The sequence below is a fragment of the Sinocyclocheilus anshuiensis genome, unplaced genomic scaffold (assembly GCF_001515605.1).
Source record: "Sinocyclocheilus anshuiensis isolate Anshui unplaced genomic scaffold, SAMN03320099.WGS_v1.1 scaffold1535, whole genome shotgun sequence".
Taxonomy (NCBI): domain Eukaryota; kingdom Metazoa; phylum Chordata; class Actinopteri; order Cypriniformes; family Cyprinidae; genus Sinocyclocheilus; species Sinocyclocheilus anshuiensis.
In genome coordinates, this window is record NW_015552639.1 from 74,610 (window position 1) to 86,609 (window position 12,000).

The window sequence follows — 12,000 nt, forward strand, 5'->3', positions numbered from 1 at the left end:
TATAAATATATATATATATTTATATATTGGGTATATATCGCTCATTTTGGGTTAAAATTCAGAAAATTACAAAATCTAACCCAAAATTTGGGTTAGTCCATATTTGACCCAAAGTTGAGTTGAGTTTTTTTAGAGTGATCTTTCTTTGACTGTAGCTGAGATGACAGTGACGTACCTTGAGTCGAGTGAGTCCCATCACTACATGTGTTCTGTGTGAATGCATCGGATGGTTTTTGGAGCGTGTTGTTTCCAGGCGTGTTCCTGATAGTGGCAGGCTGAGGATTATGTAAACTGTGAGAGGACGGAGCGTGTGCCATGCGGTTTGACCATCACTGAACACACAAGCACATCAGAGCTAATGAGTTTTGTGTTTGCAACCCATTGTATTTCTGTAATGTGAAGTTTTTCAGAGTGAAACATATTGAATGTTGAATCGAAGTATGTGTGTGTATCAAGATTATTATAGTTAACTAAGTTAAACCATAAACATTTTTGTTAATAAAATAAAATAATAAAAATTAATGTTAACTGAAATAACATAAAAAACTTATTTTATCTCAGGTAGTTGCCAAGGCAAATTTCTCATTTTCATTTGGTTTAACTTTGTGTACTAAAACTGAAATTAAAATGAATATAAACTATATTCTATATTTAAACTTAAAAAAAATATATATACTAATAACTAATAAAATTGATTAAAAACAAAATTACTGAAACATTTTACAAAAATTAAAAAGAAAATGGAAAATCTTAAAATAAAAACAAATTCACCATTAATAAAATCTATACAGTATTTTTAAAATGTCAAATATCCATATTATTTGTTTATATAGTATTTAAATAGTGTTTTGTTGCACTTCATTTTTAGGTAATATTTTTGGCTTGTTTTCCAGTAAAAAAAATTTAAAATACGTAAAACAAGATATATAGACACTTTAAAAAAAAACGAATAAAAATGACAAACACACAACAAACTTACTAAAATTTTAACGAAAATGAAAATGAAAAAGAAAATGTAAAATATAAAAATAAAAACTAATTCAAAAGTACTATTACTTTTGTACTATTACTATTATAACTTATATTAGACTAAATTATATTACTATATAAGTACTATGACTATTACTTCAAAAGTACTATTTGTTGTAGTGCATTTTTAGTCAGTATATTTGTCTTGTTTTCCAGTAAAAAAAATAAAAAAATAGGCTTACATAAAGAAAAAAAGATTAAAAAAAAAGCAAAATTGCTATATATATATATATATATATATATATATATATATATATATATGATTTTTCAATATATCTTAAATCAAATTTATTTTTAGTACCTCACAAATAGTTTTGTTTTGTTTTAAGCACAAATCTAACCAAATTTAGTGCTTTGTGCTTGTTTTTGCAGTGTTTGGATAAATCATGAACAATAAAAGCAGAAGCATATATAATAGTCAATTTTGATTTGATGTTTACTCTAAAGTTTGTATCATTTGGTTTTGTTAACTCTCATTTCTCTCTCTTATACCTCAGATGACATGAGTGTGTTGAAGCTCAACATGGGAGCGACTCTGGCAGGAATCCACTGAACACAGGGCGAGATGGAGGGCGTGTGGCGCAGCCGTTCCACTGAGCTCAAAATGGTCCCAGATGGGCTGTGACAGGTTTGATGGGTGGCCGCAGATCTCCGGTGGCAGTGTTTCCAGGGGGAGGATTATTTTGGGCTTCTGGTGAGACTGTGTCCTCGGGCACCATTTTGCACCAGTTGCTGGTGTGGCAACAAAAATAAAAGGCTAATTGGATTCTATCAGAGCCACACAAAGCCCAGAGTAAAGCAGCACTGGAAACACACCTGACAGATTCATGTTAATCTTCTGAGCTCAAGGGTTTATTAAGAATTATTCATCAGCGGAAACATTCAAGCATGAACAGCAGCAGCAGAAAAGCTGTTGGATGATTGAATGAAAACTGCATAGAGCTGTTGCAAAGGCAATTAGGTATTCGGTTTTAAATATACTTTTGTCTTGGTATCATAAAACATAGTAGCCTTAGAATTATCTTTCTAAAAATGTTTGGCTATTAAAAATTCAGCTAGTTTCAAGTAATAATTTCACCCCAAAAGCTAAGGGAAAAAAATATATTTTATGGGCCATTTGGATTTTTTGCATCATTGTAACATTATTTCATTTTTCATGACAGTTTTCCTCTCAAATTCCCATTACTGCAATGCCACAAAAACAGTGTTGTTATTCTAAAATTAAACTTAAAAATATTTTTCATTCAGATCCTGTTTAGTTGAAATAAAGCTTGAAATAAAATAAAATATAAATGTTACACAAAAAGCTTTAAAAACTTAAACTTAAAAAATATAAAATTGGTGTTTTACAGTATATCTAATGAGAATTACTACTTGTATGTATGTATGTATATATATATATATATATATATATATATATATACTGTATGTACTTAACATTTAAAAAAAAAATGTTGTTAATTGAAATAAACCTCAAATAAAATATAAAAATTAGAGGAAAAACTTGACAAACTTAAATAAAAAAAAATGAAAATGAGAAATCTTGCTTTGAAATATTTGAATAATATCTGAAGACAAAAATGAATAAAAATAACAAAAGCACATAACAAAATTACTAAAATGTAAACTAAAATGAAAAATAAAACAGACAATAGTAATAAATATTATAATAGTATATAAATAATACTAAAATAACATTGCATAACAATTGTATTTAAATTGTAAAGCATGCAGTTACACATTATGATTTATTGTAATGCCATTATGTTGATAAATACAAATACTGCAATCCATTTAAAAATACCTGTATTACAGTAAATTACTATTGAGAATAATAGAAATTACAAAAAATTGCAAAATAAATTTTAAATGCAAAAAACAAACAAACCTTAATTTCAATGGGATTTTATATATTTATTCTTCATTCATTTTTTCATTTTTTTTGTTCATTTTTTTTTTATTTAATCAGGGACAATGCACATTGATAGTACATACAATATGTAAAATGTGCCAGATTTAGCCAACACTGGCTAATTTTCATCCATAGTCTCTTTTGGCAGGTTGATGTTAAGGACAGGAAAAGAATGTAAACAGATTATTAATACACCAAATTAAGAACAAGGAGAAAATATGAAAACAGAAGCAAAAAAAATTAACTAAGAATATTGAAACACAAAATTACAGACTACCATACCATATCCATAAATCACTACAAATGATCACAATTTTGATGGTTCAATAACCATATTTTCAGCTTTTTCGAGAAACCAGTGTCCTGTTAAATGTTTTAAATCTTTCCGCTCTACTGGGAGTCTATTCCACTCATGTGTTCCTCTAAAAGCAAAAGATAATTGACCAAAGGTAGTTCTTCTTAATGGTACATTACCATCACCTCTAATACGTGTATACCGTCCTGTTATCTGATCAATGTACCTACATGTGCCTACACTCATAGAAAATAATGTATTTGAATTTTAAAGACGTGGCGCGACGCTGCGCTTCTCGTCCGGTGTGCGAACGCCTGAAACGCTGTTTTTTTCACCTCCGTGCCCAAACGTCTTTGTTTGGGCTTCCGAAAGCGGATGATGTCAGGGAAACAGTGGTTGCAATTTATTTTTTAACTCTGTCCTGAGCATTATAACCCCAATTTGCTATTGTGTGCTGCGCATTTTACTGAGGACAGCTTCCACAACAGGTTTAAGAAAAGACCTACATGTTTGTGTCCAGGTAGTCATACAGTATGTGATATGAGGAATAATCATTGAATTCATGATTCAATCATTCTTCATTTTGTGGTGACTTGTGAGATGTTTGGGACAGGTTTTGTGAGATTCACCAATGAACATGTATTTATCACTCCAAATGACTGTATTCTGCTGATGCATGAGTGTGGACAGTGTCAAAATGGCTTTCCTGCTGCCGTTTTAAAGAGATGTACAAATGCTTGACGGATTCTGGTGATACTTTTGACCCTCACAATTTATCAGCTGCTCCGTAGCTAAATGATGTCACAAAATAAAATCATGCAACACTCCAAAAGCCAACAGCAATCAATACACAGATCGTCATGTGTGAGTATTTACAGGCAGCGGCCGCAGAGGCTGATAGAGCAGCATGTCATCATTTCTGAGCTCTTTGAGATGATTGGATTTTTCCTATTTAAGACAGAGAGTGCAGTGTCAATCACATTTCGTGAGGTCAGTGTGTAAATCAGTGCTAAATTGCTCAGTGAACGTGAAATATATTACAGTGGGGTGAGAGGCTATTTGGACATTTTCTTTGCGATACTTTGGAATATCATGGAATATGAATACGGAAATCAGTTCTTACCATGTTATGCATTAATTAATTGTATCACCACAGAAAGGCATATACGTACATTCCCCAGATTACGACAGGCATGATTTTTGGTGTTTTGGGTCAAAAACAGGATGTTCTGAATCAATGCAATGACATTTTTCTTCCTGACCCATCAATAGTCATTGAGATTGTGACAACAGTCAAATGCTCCCGTGTGGTTCCTTTGGAAATACATTAGCATAATGTCTGTATTTACAGTTCAGGGGCCTCATTTATAAAGCGTGCGTACACTCAGATTTGATCTTAGGGTGTGTGTACACTTAAATCCAATCCAACGCTCATATTTGTAAAAACTGGCTTTGACTTGGAAAAGTGCTTAGCGTCACATCAGGGTCTGAGCAGACGTTTGCACTTTTTCTTGTTCGAGTACTGCAGGTTTTTGAAAATGTAAGCTGTTCTTGCAGCTCGCTGTTCTGATCGAATTAAAGAATATGGATGATGAATGGTGATCTTTTACATGTTAATGACATTAATGAGGAGTCGTTTGCAGGGCAGAGAGCTGAAACCATTAATTTGCGTGCAAGTTCAAGGTCATTTGCGATTCATAGATTTCACATCTGAAAGAGACGTGTACGTGCAGTTTTCACATTTCTAGGCATTCTGGTTGATTTTTAGCACGTTGCTATGCAGTTGCTAGGGTTGTTCTGGGTGCTTTCTAACCTGTTGCTATGCAGTTGCTTGCAGTTGTCAAAATATCCAAAATGTATCTTTTAATGTCAAATATTAAGACGTTACAATCATCTCACCACCCATTTCTAGGGCGTTCTGGCAGATTTTTAGCATGTTGCTATGCAGTTGCTAGGGTGTAGGTCAGGTGACAGCAGGTTGGCCCGTGTGGTTTGAATTAATTTTCGGCTGATCTCAGAAGATAACGGGAGCAAATGTGTGCGCTTGTCAACAGACACCCATCCACCTGCTCACCCCGCCTCTCTTCCCATAATTACGGCCAATCAGCCAAGGGAACACCACCATACATTAATCACCATTTCTTCCTGGACACGCCGCCAGCAGCTGCAGTCATCAGCAGTCGAGTGCGCTCACTAGAGAAAGACAAAGACACGTCATCATATGACCGAACTGAGGGATGCCCGTCTTGAGAGCTATTTATATCCATCAATCTGTGCCAGTGTGCTGGGATTCGTACACTCACTTACAACAGCGTGTCATAAAGCTTTAGGCTGTTTATCATGTGTGATGACTACACATGCCTGTAGGGACGCACCGCTTGCTATGGCGCTCTGGGTGGTCTTATGCATGTTGCCATGCACATGCAAGGGGGGGTCATGGGTGCTATGTAGTTGCTAGGGTACATGGGTGGTTTTAACACTCTGCTAAGCATTTGTTGGAGTGTTCTGGGTTGTTTGTAGTAGGGATGCATGATATTATCGGTCCAATATCGGAATCGGCCAATAATGGCTTTAAATGTAAATATCGCATCGGCCCGATATGAAAAATTATGTCGATAAGAGGAATACATTAACTCACATGTGCTCAGGGTGTGCTAGCGATTCGATCACATCAGCATTGTGGCTCATTCTTGAAGCAAAGTTTTGCCTGAATGGTGATTGGGTTCACTGTTTTGGATCACTGCATTTAAACAGTTTTTCCTCCTTCCGTTTTAAAAAAAATCTCCATCTACATGAAAACGCAAACACATGCTATGAAGCACTGCCAAGAGCATGCCAAACCAACAGGCGGCGATATAATCTCAACCGTAAAGCCATGTTGGCCTATCAGAAGCCTGAAAAAGTCTCCAGTAGGCGGAGATAACAGCGCAGGCGCCGACGACAAAAGCCAAAAACTCCGGTTTAGCTGGTTTAGCTGTCTACACGATAACACTGCAACCAGAGTTTTTGAAAATCTTCACCCTGGCAGGCGTTTTCAAAAGTGCTTGGTTTCAGTGAACTGGTGCTGCGTTTGCGTGTGGACGAACGGCCTAACCGCGTACAAAAAGCTGCGGTTTTAAAAATAACCTCGTTCTTGTGGACAGGGCCTGAGAATGCACAATGACGCGTTCGGTGTGTGATAGAGTAAACAGTAATAGCACGTGCAGCGGCAGCCTCCCCCGGGTCCTAATACCCGCTTAGTTAGGAGTTTTAATTCCGTAGGGGGCGCTGTTGGCCTACTTCTAATAAAATATAAGCAAAATACACAAATAATATTTAGACTGTGTTTCTGATTAAATAAAGCAGTAATTGATGCCATAAAATCATGAGTATGTTTTGATTTAAAGGTCAGAAGCTATAGCTTACATGAACAAAAAAAAAATGATGAGCTCTAAAAGATTTTCAGAATTTTTAGAACTCTTTTGCTTTAGAACATTTACAAATGTTAAATCATAAAATAAAATGTTAAGGTTACCACTGCGTCTTTCTGAAAAAAAAAGCAGTGATTAATATATAGTTTATTTATAGTTATTTTCAAATCTTCAATGTACTGTCATTATAAAATAACTTTATTATTGTTTATTTAATTCTAACAAATAAGTTCTTGTTAAAAACTAACCAGAATTTAAAATAATTATATATCGGTGTCGACATCGACCATTGGCCAAAATGAGTTGAAAATGATCTGCATATCAGATTTCGGCAAAAATCCAATATTGTGCATCCCTAGTTTGTAGCATGTAGTTATGCAGTTGCTAGGCTGTTCTGGGTGTTGTTTGGTATGTAGCTGTGCAGTCGCTAAGGTGTTTGTAACATTTCTTTGCTGTTGTTTGGGTGTTCAGGGTGGTTTTTAACATGTTGCTATGCCGTTGCTAAGGTGGTTTTGATTGGAGTAACATGTTGCTGTGCATTTAAATAAATAAATAAAAACATTCTTAATATAGTTAAACCATGGTAACCACGAAATAACCATGGTTTTCCTACACCGACCATACTTTAATCGTGGTATTTGTCGTAAAATTATGGTTATACAAATGGTAATCAGTCAGCCAAAAAAACATGGTTACAACACTTTACTATAATAAAATCACGGTTAATTGTCTTAAGGGATATTCCTATGCAGTTGTTAGAGTGGCCTGAGTAGTTTTAGAATATAGATAGTCTGTTATGCTTTGCTTTCAATTTTACCATGAAGTGGCATGTTTTAGCATGTTGTAACTTGTTTCTAGCATGTTTTAACATGCTTGCTGCTAGCAGGATTTGGTACATTGCTAGCATGTTTTAACATGTTGAGAGCATGATTTGACATTGTTACAATAGCATGTTTCTAACATGTTTTAACATGCTGTTAGCATGATTTGGCACATTGCTAACATGTTTTAATGTTTCATTGCTAGCATGTTGTAACGTGTCTAACATGATTTGACACATTGCTAGCATGTTTTAACGTGTTTCTAACATGATTTGGCACATTGCTAGCATGTTTTAACAAGTTTCATTGCTAGCATGTTTTAGCGTATTTCTAAAATAGTTTGGCACATTGCTACCATGTTTTAACATGTCTAACATGATTTGGCACATTGCTAGCATGTTGTAACATGTATAACATGATTTGGCACATTGCTAGCATGTTGTAACATGTATAACATGATTTGGCACATTGCTAGCATGTTGTAACATGTATAACATGATTTGGCACATTGCTAGCATGTTGTAACATCATTGCTAGCATGTTTTAACATGTTTCTAACATGATTTGGCACATTGCTAGCATGTTTTAACGTGTTTCTAATATGATTTGGCACATTGCCAGCATGTTTTAACATGTTTCATTGCCAGCATGTTTTAACATTTTTCTAACATAATTTGGCACATTGCTAGCATATTTAAACTTGTATCATTGCCATCATGTTTTAACATGTTTCTAACACAATTTGGCACATTGCTAGCATGTTTTAACGTGTTTGTAACATGATTTGGCACATTGCTAGCATGTTTTAACATGTCGGTAGCATGATTTGACACATTGCCAGCATGCTAGCATGTCAGATTTCTCAAGCCAAACTAAATAGCACAGTATTTTTGAAGTTGATGCCCCACTGCTAAATGCCAACACAGTGGGTGCGAGCGGTAGCGGGGGGTTTCTGAACCGGCTTCAAAGCTTAAATCGATTTCGATCATCTATCAGATTTACCCTGTGTGCAGTGGCAGCGAACAGCAGGCCCCATTTACCCCGAGTACAATTAGCCCACAGTCTCAGGAAATCTCCAACACATGCTGCAGCGGAGACTGTAACAGACTGTAAACACTCACCGCTCTACTAGAGACTTTAAGAGGGGATCATGTGCTAATATAATGAAGCTTAAAGATGTCACTTCTTATTCAGATTTACTTGCCCGCTGTGAATAGAGAGCCGGAGCACACTTGAAGGATTTAATGTTATGTTGTGCGGGTCCCTCTGGAGGGGCCGTGTCAGGATCAAAGATCTTCTGGAGGGCAGGCTTTTCTGGAAATCATTTATCTTCTTGAAGACAGTAAAGAAATTTGTGGAGAAACTACTGACACACATAACTAGATTTGCATGTCCTGGGGGAAACAGCCATACACGGCAGCGGAAGAGCAGTGTTAAAGATTTAAGCAAGCTTAGGCTTTGTGTTCTACATAAATGTAACGCAAAATTTGAGTCTTTAGGCGCTTATGTGCTAAAGCTATGCTACACCTGAGAACCCTGCAAATCATTGATTTTAAAACAATGCTGCATCACAAGTAAGTCGGTTTGCGAAAAGTGGCACTTTGCCATTTGACCAAAAGTTGTAGCCATCCATTGGTTCCCCACAACACCCTGGCATTCTAAAAACTTCCCAGGCCACTCTAGAAACTGCTTAGCAATTTGCATAAAACCACCCAGAACCCCATGGCAATTGCATAGTAATATGTTAAAATCACTCAGATCACCCTTGCAACTGCATAGCAACATGCATTAAACCACCGAGGACAGCAAAGCAACTGCATGGCAACATGTTAAAAACCATCCAGAACACCCTAGCAACTGCATAGCAACATGTTAACAAACACCCAGAACACCATAGCAACATTTTAAAAACCACCCTGAACACCATAGCAACATGTTAACAAACACCCAGAACACCATAGCAACATTTTAAAAACCACCCTGAACACCATAGCAACATGTTAACAAACACCCAGAACACCATAGCAACATGCTAAAAATCACCCTAAACACCATTGCAACTACATAGCAACATGTTTAAAAAAAAACCCACCCAGATCACCATAGCAACATGTTAAAAACCATCCAGAACACCCTAGCAACTGCATAGCAACATGTTAACAAACACCCAGAACACCATAGCAACATGCTAAAAATCACCCTAAACACCATTGCAACTACATAGCAACATGTTTTAAAAAAAACCACCCAGATCACCATAGCAACATGTTAAAAACCACCCTGAACACCATAGCAACTACATGGCAACATGTAAAAAAAACACCCAGATCACCATAGCAACGTGTTAAAAACCACCCCACCCAAATCACCCTAGCAACTGCATAGCAACGTGCCTAAAACCACCCAGGACAGCATAACGACTGCTTTGGCAACCCCCCACAATACCCCGGCATTGTGGCAGTGAATTTGTTGTTAACAAAAGAGAAGCGTTTCAAAAGAAACATTTCCCTGCAGTTTTCCGTCAAAATAAAAAGTAAAAAAAAATGGTTAAAAAAATATACCATAAATATTACTATTGTAATTGCACTGTTGTTATTAGAAGATTAAATTAAGATTATGAAATTTATATAGAAAAATTATAGTTTTATTGTGAAATACTATATATAGTTTAATAGTTATTGTAGGGATATTTTTTTATTTAATTGTAATACGTTTTTTTAAATAAATAAGAATATTAATAATTATAATCAAAATTGAAATTAGATGTTCTCCTAATTTGTTCTGCCTGTTTTCCTTGAAATAATACACATACAGCTGCATTGTAGTAAGTTTTGCTCATGCAGACGCCGCCCTAGGTGTGTTATGTGGTTTTAATGTTGAATTAATTATCATTGACTCTTCATGTATTTAGATGAATTAATCCAAATCTAAAACCCAAAACCATCATTAACAAATAATATTATCCCACAACATATCATCAAAATCATATCACTGACGTGATAATGACTCCTCACAGACTGGAACTGTTTCCTCGTCAGTGTGTGTTGGTTGTTCAGCCCACACAGAAACAACCATCAGCGCTTCAGCCAGAGCTCAACTAATTACTCTACAGATGCAATTCACTTGTTTCTCATTTCCCCTCTGGTCAACTTGTTGGATTTCTATTATGTTTTTCCCATAATAGCCTTTCTCTTGCCCATCGGCACATTCGTATTCTTGTTTTCATAGTGTTTTTGTGTCCTGTATATATTATGAGCATAAAGGAATTATTGTGAGATGATCACATCTGTAAGCATATGTCCGAGGATGCAGGGAAACACTGAAGATTTTTCTGTCAAATCATTGTAAATCATCATTTCATCATATCATTTATGCATTTAGCAGACGCTTTTATCCAAAGCGACTTACACCAATGAGGAGAATAATGCACATAGTCTCATGGCCGATACATTTTCTGAAATCATTTGCCATGGGGTGTCATTGTCAGTTTTATGTCCCGTCTGTAGCCATTCATTGGATATTGTACATTTTACATGCAGAAAAAGCATTTTTATAGCACAATTTATAACACATTGCAAGTAGCAAGCATCCAAAAAATAAATCGCTTGAATGTGACATGCTCATAATTGCAGCTTCAGAAGGAAGTAGGGTCTTCTGACAAGCACTTGAATGCAGCATATAGATGAGTTTCATCTGTGTAAACACAGGAGAGTTATTGCATATCATTGTGTGTCATTCATCATCTGTTCACGCTCATGAGCTTATAAAACTGCATGACACAGGTGAAAGATATTACAAGGTACTGTGTTCCAGCCGAGCATTAATTCCACTGTGAAATGAGAAATAAGAAGAAGACTGAAGATTGAGCCATTCATCGTTATGTTATTGTATAGCTGCGTGTGCATTTATTGTTTCCACAGCAACAAAACGATTTTCATATAGGAAGTAGGCACAGAGAATATATTAGCAATGTTATAGCTTATGTAAAGCAATTTACAGTACACTAATGGTAGGAATAATGTTTGGGACGCGTGTTGTCCTGATCAGGACTGTGATCAGTAAGAGCTGCTGTAGAGCTGTGCATTGAGAAACTCACATGCTGATGAAATATGAACCATGAACGCACTGGAAGTTGTTGTTGATTTGCGTAAAAGCATCTGCCAAATGAATAAATGTAATCCCATTAGAAGAATAGTTCCAAAATATATTTGGAACTGTGATACTTTTTTTTCAGAATTCTTTGATAAATAAAAAGTTAAAAAGAACAGTGTTTATTCAAAATAAATTCAGCTTTGCATCACAAAAATAAATTATATTCTAAAGTATATTAAAATAGGAAACTGATATTAGAAATTGCAATAATATTTCACAATATTACTGTTTTTTCAGTATTTGAGTTGAAATCAATACAGCCTTGATGAGCATAAGAGAGCATTATATGAGCATAAGATGAACATTAAAAAATCTTACTGGTCCCAAACTTACTTATAACTTAAACAAACAAATATATATATATATATATATATATATATG

At 35.3% G+C, this 12,000-nt stretch overlaps 1 long non-coding RNA gene across 1 annotated transcript in view; it reads left to right on the plus strand.

Annotated features, from left to right (window-relative positions):
- LOC107666901 (uncharacterized) overlaps positions 1-3,261 on the plus strand; it is a 17,460-nt gene extending 14,199 nt beyond the window's left edge. Inside the window, exon 3 of the long non-coding RNA XR_001631735.1 lies at positions 3,191-3,261. This is a non-coding gene — a long non-coding RNA (uncharacterized LOC107666901). The remainder of the gene's footprint in view (positions 1-3,190) is intronic.
- Positions 3,262-12,000: the final 8,739 nt, after the last annotated feature.